Here is an 8,431-nt window from a genome sequence, read left to right as displayed (position 1 = left end):
TTAGTGATTATTTCGCTTAGCCTATTTTCAAAGCCTCCCGCCTAGGCCTATTGAAGAGGCCTATGATACAAACTTGCAAATTTTAGCAAACAAAGCACAACATATCGGCGTGGCTGCACGTCAAGCACCTTCCCTAACAGGTCGAGACGAAGCCGATCTGGACGATGTTAAGTAAAGTAGGTTAGGTTCAGCAAATTTACCTGTTAAAATCAATTTATATATTCATTCATTTATTTTTACTTTTTTTAGGAAGATTTCGACATGGTTCGACAAAGATTTTCTTCGTTATACCTTACGTTGATAAAAAATGTGCCATGATTTTTATTGGCATAGTAAATATGTAGGCAAATATTTCGGATATTTTACAATCCACAAAAGGCATGTTGAAGTGTTTAACGATGATGCTAAATAGAAATGAGGCAAGAACATTACATTGATTAAACTTTACAGCTGTACATCTTAAATTGTTTAGGTGTCTAAAACTCTAAGGTACATACTTAAGACAGGTAGAAGATTATAGACGTAATATACATTGTCCAATGAAGATATTAAACTAACACGTGAAATGTATGTGAAGGTCCCTTATGACGCCCCTATACTGATAGATAAAGTTTTTGTCTTAAAAAAAACCATTATAGATACTGTATATACTGGGTATTTTTTGACGTTTGACGAGCAGGAGGCCGTGAATGCGTCAGTGCTAAGGGAGATGTAGGATGTAATGAGCATTATGCATCTGTACGTCAGCACTGATCTTCTTTCACTCGTTCTGCCATTCAAGGCCTGGCGAGCCATTGTTACCTTGACATTAACCGCTTTTTCTCATAATTATCCTACTCACGCAGAAAAATAAGCGAAGCAATTTGTTTTTGATCTTTTGTTAAATTCAGTTGTCGGAGTTTAGAGATATTACACAATGACCAATATTTATATATTTATATAATATCGGTATTTTACAACGCTACTTTACTTTAAACTAAGCAAACATATTAAGTTAATGATTAATTTCTAAATTGTATCTACAAAGCAGAGAAACTTACTTATAAAACCTTAGATATTAACAATTGAATACAATCACTAACAATTTAATACTAGTACAGTATGAACAAGCGATAATAATAGGTTGTTCAAAAAGTTATGGTAGTTTTTTTTCATTTAAGAGGGTCCAGCATTTGTTGCACTCCAGTTCTACCAACGAATTGACCTATTGATACCCCCCGTCGCTCATCAGTTTATTCTGTGTCGCTGCAGTAGTTCTAGATCGGTGTCGAAGAACTCATTCAGCTTCATTTTTCGAGAACCTTCTCATTGTCAAATATGCTCCTCTAGGTTTGACTCGAAAATGAAGAGAATGAGTGGAATTTGTTGATCCTTCGTGACTATGGTTGGCGTACAGATACCTTCCACTCAACATGCTCTTGCATGTAGGTTTAACGTCAATCGCCATGTATAGATTGCTCGTCATTGTTGTGAGTCTGCCCGATGATGGTCCTCTTCGAATGGAGATTGAACTTGACTTCAGACTCAAGCACTTTTTTTTGGAGCTACATATTTTACTTTCAGTTGCATATCGGGGACTATTTCTTATTACCCGCAACAACCATACCAAAGAATCTGCCATTATGACTTTGTGCTGTTCGATGCCGGGCTAGGCCTCAAGAAGCAATGAGAAACCCTGTTTCTTTGTGCTCTTCATGGGGCGACCTGGTTGTAAATTGTTGAATTAATGCGAAATTAGTCGATTATCATTATTACAATCACGGCTCATCCACTCGCTCAGTTTATTGGTTTTTTGCCAACCGTTTTTTTAAAAAAATCTCTCCAGTCCCTCTTCATTGATTTCGCATGACCAACCTGGGCAGTGTATACCCTCTAGTTTTAGGATGCCACTATTGAACTCAGCCGTTGAGCAGCTCCTTTAGGTACATAGTCTTTGGTACGGATGCCCCAGGCTGTTTCGGCAGCTTCTTCACCTCAGTAAGGACTAAATATAAAGGCGTTATAATTGGAGTTTTTTCTCCCACCAATTCTTGGGTCCTAAAGTCCGTGGATCGTATAGTGAATTAACAATGGGCTTACGTAAAATAGAGAGGGAACACTTGCCGATCGCACACGACAGTAAGCAAACGCTAAATTGGCTACTCGTGGCTTACTTATTGAACAACCTAATATGAGTGTAGCTGCTGGCTCTACCTTAATACTTGATCTTGCTTATTTGTATCTAATTGAAAGTTGAAGGTTTTTTTTTAACCTGTCATCTGTTGAAACATTTTCCGATAGTAGTTCGGCCTATTGGCCGATGTTGCACATGCACCAGCGATAGTGTTGATTGGCAGCCGGAACTTTGACTAAAGCTTTTTATAATATAGTTATCTGCATTAGATAAGTAACTGACGTTAAAAACAGACAACGGAGTACGCCCGATGATAGCTCGCGTAACAATCTCACCTTCTATAACCGACAATATTCTCATTGCTTTTTAATAAATCTGGCAAAATTTTTGACAAAATATCTAAAACCAAAAAAAAAAAAGCTCGTCAGAGCTGCTAAGCTGTTTGCTAAGTTTAATACTTGCACTTAATAAACATTATTGATACATACACTCTCCCATCGTAATAGTAAACGTATACTTCAATAGTGTTGAGTCGGCATGAGTCGTGTCGCCAGTGAAGATCAGTATGTAGTTGATACCGAAACGATAGTCATGCGGGCACCCAAGATTTACACCCAGAATTAAACTCATTCTAATTTTTTTTTTTGCTGCGAATACATTATAGCTACCGTCGTCGTGAGGCAAGCCAATGAAAAGAATCGTAACGCAGATCAGAAAGTATCGCGGATTGACTATCCGGTAATTTACAAACGTGGACCATTAGCGGTGTATGTAAATCCTTAAGCCAATGGTTCCGTTAACTATGTTGAACCGTCTATTGAATATAAATAACCGTCTATCTCTGAGGCTGATTTGAAATCGATCTTTGGTAGACCCCGTAGGTTTTAGAGATCTCAACAAAAACATTTTTTTGGAAGAGGCGCGAAACTTACATAAAATAAACTAATTTTATTATAGTTAATTAATACGAAGTCTTTCCGCGATTTACATTATTGTGTCTGTTCCCCTTATTGTTCTGCTACAACAAAACCTCTCAACAGACGTTTAGCTGAAGCTGTTAAATCATATAGATCAAATTATCAGTGAGGGCACAGAAGCCCACGTTTACAATTTGGTTTGGACGTCCGCATGACCTCGATGCATTGGTTTCCTGAAACTCATAAAAGTTAAACACTTATTATTGTAATAAAATAATAATGTACAGTATAGTGAGCTCACTTATTTGTTTTTATTATTTTATTAAATGCAACGTATGGTTCTGTCAAAAAAATATTTTTTATTAAATGATTGGAGCTACCAGATTGAATTGAGGCTCTTAACTTTAGTGGAAAAACCTATTTCACATAATACATATTCTATTTTATGACAGAGGTCTTATCTTTTGAAGAAGTGGAGTACGGCACTTAAATCGGGATTTCCTCATGCTTTGCCTCTAATAAGGTATTTTAATAGAAAGTGATATTTCAATGAAATTTTTCGCATGTGTTGAAAGAGTCACTTCTGGCGACGATTTTTATTCAACATAATCGCCATTCAAAGCGATTAAAGCCTTAATTCGATAGCTAAATTATTAACTGGTCATCTTCAAAACATTCCTGCAACTAGCTTATCAATAGCAGTCATGCGTCAAGCAATAACATGTAGAAAAATTCTAACCGAATTAAATTTTGCGCTGACAGCAGGCCCAAAAAGTCCCGACTTATAAGAGTTCAAAGTGACCAAAAAGTTTAGACTATGTGGAAAGTTCAGACTATGTGGAAAGGCTTAAAGAGGCTAAGCCTATGTAGATGAATATTTTTGTTCCTAAAACGCCTATATATTTCTCTAACTAGGTGTATCAAAAATGCCTTCTGGACTCATTTTAATGAATTTCTGAGTCTTTCATAATTCGACTCTATTAGGGATCCCCAGCATCGCTTCATGAAAGCATTTTTCGAATCTTGCCAAAAGGCGTGGAAACTTGCGATAACGTAAATCGCCGACTTCGAACGCAAAAAGGAAGTTTTTAATCTCGGAGGGTTGTACAGCACGGAAAGATTGGGTAATGGCTGATCTTCACTCTTATTTTGAAAACAGCGCAGTGTAGTGGATCGTATCGAGTTTGTTGTCATGTCGTCTAGGATAAACAGCCCGTTAAATTTGTGCCATACGCTGTATTTCCATGAAGATCTCTGAGGCTGATTTGGGATCGATCTTTGGTAGACCCCGTAGGTTTTAGAGATCTCAACAAAAACCTTTTTTTGGAAGAGGCGCGAAACTTACATAAAATAAAAAATGCGGTCGTAATTTTTCTGTAGAGCTGATATTCTCGAGATATTTAAAATTATTACTTTTTTGTTCATTTTCGGTGACTGGCATTGCGATGCGTAATAACCGTGCGACTTTCGCTGAGTGTACGTCTGGCAGTTTTTGCAAGATATGTGATTACTTCTACCTTAGTACTTATCGTAATGCACATAAGCTTCACATTAGGTTCTGCTTTTGGAAAGAATTCATGGCAAGAAGCCAATAACTTTTAAAGGTTACATATACTTTTCAGAATCTCGGAAATATACACGACGTGAACTAACTCTCTATTGTGTGCGATAAAGATAACATTGCAGAAAATGAAATACCATATTATTGACCTTTGTATGCAAACCACCTTCATCCTTGTCCTGCTGATTTCCATCTCCATGTAGCAGACATCTCAGTACTTGACTAAGGAAGGTCAACGTTTCCAGATTTGTACGGTAGCACTGAAATAATACACAGAATGTATAAAGTTGGCAATGGCAAACGTGAGACGACAAACTGTTTTAGTAAATGTACGTAATAGGCACTTAATATCTACCTGTCACTAGCGTATATTAATAAATATGAGACAATCCTATCTTTCAATGGCTGATAAAAACGAAAGAGCGAAGCAAATTCGGGAAAGAGTTATGTGATTAGCTTAAGGAAGTTTTGTATAGTGCCCAAACACCCATAGTAGGCTGCCACATTTCTGGGCCCAAAAGAAGAATATGTTACGTTCAAGATACAAATAGAAAAAGCCCTCTACATTAGAAATCGTTGTCAATCAATAAATCAATTTTCGAATATTATCTGATCGAAATATTATTCGAACAAAATGCCAACCTTCATTTGAGATGCTATCTACAGAGGAACTGAGCCAATAAAAGGCGTCGCTTCTAGATAATACCTTTTTGTCTTGTAGTAGTGCCACAAATAGCCTTATAATAAACGGCCTTTATTTTGAATCGTACACGCACTCTGCCAGGCCAAACACGTCGCATGCCAAGGCACAGGAAATAATTCCGAAAGCGGCCAATGTTTGATTTCGCGACGCGAACGTTGCGGTGTGAACGACCCTGCTACCTATAACACGATTCGAGACCTGTTGGACCGATTGGCGCTTGAAAAGCATGTTTGCCTGAGTCTCGCTCTGTCTGGATAAGGGGCGAAGGTGGCTGGGGGGATCCGAACCCTGCATTATTTAGGACAACTATGGAAGATTTGAGCAAAGATAGGCGAGTGCAGCTTGGAAATTAAAATCATAATCCTGCTGAATGGCCCGAAGAATTTTAGAGAGCCACAAGACCATCAAAATTTAACATGACCACTGATAACCCCTACAGGTGTCGATTGTCAAAAAAATGTAAAAGAAAAAACCTGATTTCGACAAACAGGGCTACGCAGTTTGGCAAATTAAGAAGAGACCCATATCAAGATTTATGATCTGTCCTATACGGGTAACGGGTGAGGATGGGACTACCAAGTCTAGGAGGGCGGTGGTTGCTGTCGACGTGAAGCAAAAGACCTCACTAAACGAGAATAAAAGCCTTATCAGCGAAACCTTTAGTTCAACAGAACGCACTTCCGAGTATGCACCTGGGAACTCCGTACTATGCTGCATAAATTCGAATATGGGAAACCATAGGCTTTTCTTGAAAATTGCTCATGTTGCGGCTTACAAGATACACCTGGAGCTGATGGAAAACACAAAGACGGTAGCCGACACTGTCCCAAACCTTATACTACTGGGAAACGCTGACAAAAGCCCCTCTTTGCCATTGTCTTGAAAAAATTTCAACGGCATGTGGTTCTGTCGCTACACAAAGTTGGAGTCACGAAAACTGAATTTTCACGAGACAGGGACTTCAGGATTGAAGTAAAAGAAGTATGCGCGCAAATATCTCAAGCTTTTGCGAAAGCTCTCGAGGGAAAAGGGATGACTTGGTATCAGTTGATGTTACCTCCCACAGGCGCTTGCTAATCAGGAATCTTGTAGAAGGAACCTCCGCGGAGGCGGTCTCTAGGGCCATCGAAGATACTGGGGTAAACAAAGATTGCTTCGTTGTCAATGAACCAATGAAGGACACCACTAACCGCTAATAGGGTAGAGCCTCCCTTACAAATCCGTCAGTGGAGAACAGAATCCTAGCATAAGGCAAATTTTACACAGCATAGGCCACTCACAGGTAACCGAATGGGTCACGGTGACGTGCTGCCTTTGATGTCAAAAGATGAAAGACAGAGTGGTCTGATTAGACAGAAACGACGAAAAAATGCCACCAATGTGTGTTCTTGGAAAGTGTTTTATAGAACTGCAAAGGTAAAACCTTTTGCTGCAACTATACGGTGGACTATCCTGCAAATTCTACAAACGACCCGAGAAACTAATCAACAATCGCCGAGGAACTGGCAGGCAGATGCAGGTAAATTATGCGAGCAAATTATTTGCTTGCAAGACCCCGACACCGAAAAACGAGCAGACTGCTGAGGGCGATTCCTTCGAAATGACACAATAACGCTCCTCTTCAACTGAAACAACAGAGATAAGAGAGCGTGAGCAATGATCAGAGTCCTTCAACTGAACTATTATAAGAGCAGAACCTCTTATGATCTGCTCGAGGAGCTAGCTGGAAAGAAGAGGCTGGCTTACTAATTATTAGCAGGCCTAACATTGACCTACCGAAGAATCGCCAAATGATATGTAGCTTCAACGGCACAGCGCACATGAAGTACAGAGAATGGGTTACAACGGGAAGCAAGAAGAGTTTCTTTCGGGTCCGAACCCAGAACCTAGATGCAATTTACTCTTATTACTCAAACCCAAATAGGACTATAGAAAATTCATATGGATCCTGTCGTGAAGTCGTTGATTGAATTTGGAAATACTCAAGTTGTCATTGCGGGGTCTCCTCGGGACATATGGGGCACAAGAGCAGTAATACAAACAGTGGTCGCTAGGTGCGCTACAAGCATTTCTCAGGCAGAATACAAAAAAAATCGACTTGATCAAAGGAGTGCTTAGAAAAGATACAGAAGAACCCATGGCGTTGATCCTATAAGCTCATCACGAAGAAAGCAAACTAGAACAAGAAGGTAGTCTTTCCTGAAGAAAAGGAAGAAGGAGTGATCAATTCCTTGTCCCCTTCTGTCAGGCTTTTTGATAGAACGGAGTTTAATAACCACGATTCCCGGAGCGGTGCAACGGATAAGTGAGCGAATCGAGCTAAACAAAGCTCCTGGGGCGGATAAAATCTAGCTACAGTTACGACGACGCCCTTTAGGAAGTTTCCAGATATCCTGACTGTGTGGCAACGCATATACCTAGTTCAGGCTGTTTCCCAAGAAAGTAGAAAGAAGGGAAATGCTGCTTATTCCCAATGAAAATGAGACTTACAAACCTACATGTGTACCAGAAATACTTATAAAGGGTTTCAAGGCCGTCGTTGAGCAAATGCTTAAAACATTAATAGAAAAAAGAACCTCTGTTAAAAATCAGTTTGGGTTTCTGAAAACAAAGGTCCGTAATGTCTGCAGTTGACAGGGTCATTAGGCTAACGGTGAAAGTGAGAGAATCTACAGTAGACTTGAGCGACTTACTACTAACGATCCTTTCAAATGTTGAAAATGCTTTCAACAGCATTCGTCAATGTACAGTGCTCACTTGCCTGATTACCTGATCCCTTTGGTCTCTGACTATTTACAGGATAGATTGGTAGCCAACGGGGAGATACTTTCAATATGATTGCGTGAGTTTAGCCTCGTGATAGCGAAATGAGTAACGCAGTTGTCTACTTACCTTAGCAACACATTGTTGTCTAGGTTCGAACCCACGCATAAACAAACTTCGTTTCGTGTTGGAAGCCAGGTGTCTGGTGGTATGCCTAGCGGTGGTACCGGTCGTAAAGCTCGAAACATCTATACTAGGTCTTCAAAATTTTCAACCGAAAGCATAAATGTTTTTTCTGCAAGTAACCTTGCTGTTATTATGCGGACCAAGACACTGGAGTGACTAAATATGTACGAAATGTTACTTATTGTCGA

The 8,431-nt window shown here is 39.5% G+C and overlaps 1 long non-coding RNA gene across 5 annotated transcripts; it reads right to left on the bottom strand.

The window, feature by feature from the left end:
- Positions 1 to 209: 209 nt before the first annotated feature.
- On the bottom strand, positions 210 to 7,717 carry LOC147751805 (uncharacterized). 5 transcript variants are annotated; one of them, XR_015315872.1, is made up of 3 exons: positions 6,352 to 7,717; positions 4,758 to 4,851; positions 210 to 3,269 (listed from the first exon to the last, which is right to left on the bottom strand). It is a non-coding gene; the product is annotated as an uncharacterized LOC147751805 (long non-coding RNA). The 5 variants fall into 5 exon arrangements; XR_015315869.1 differs by having other exon boundaries at positions 4,729 to 4,851; positions 6,352 to 7,716; XR_015315873.1 differs by having other exon boundaries at positions 210 to 3,263; positions 6,352 to 7,716.
- Positions 7,718 to 8,431: the final 714 nt, after the last annotated feature.

Source organism: Varroa jacobsoni, unplaced genomic scaffold (assembly GCF_002532875.2).
Source record: "Varroa jacobsoni isolate VJ856 unplaced genomic scaffold, vjacob_1.0 contig03551, whole genome shotgun sequence".
Lineage (NCBI taxonomy): Eukaryota > Metazoa > Arthropoda > Arachnida > Mesostigmata > Varroidae > Varroa > Varroa jacobsoni.
This window is presented reverse-complemented; position numbering and strand designations above follow the sequence as displayed.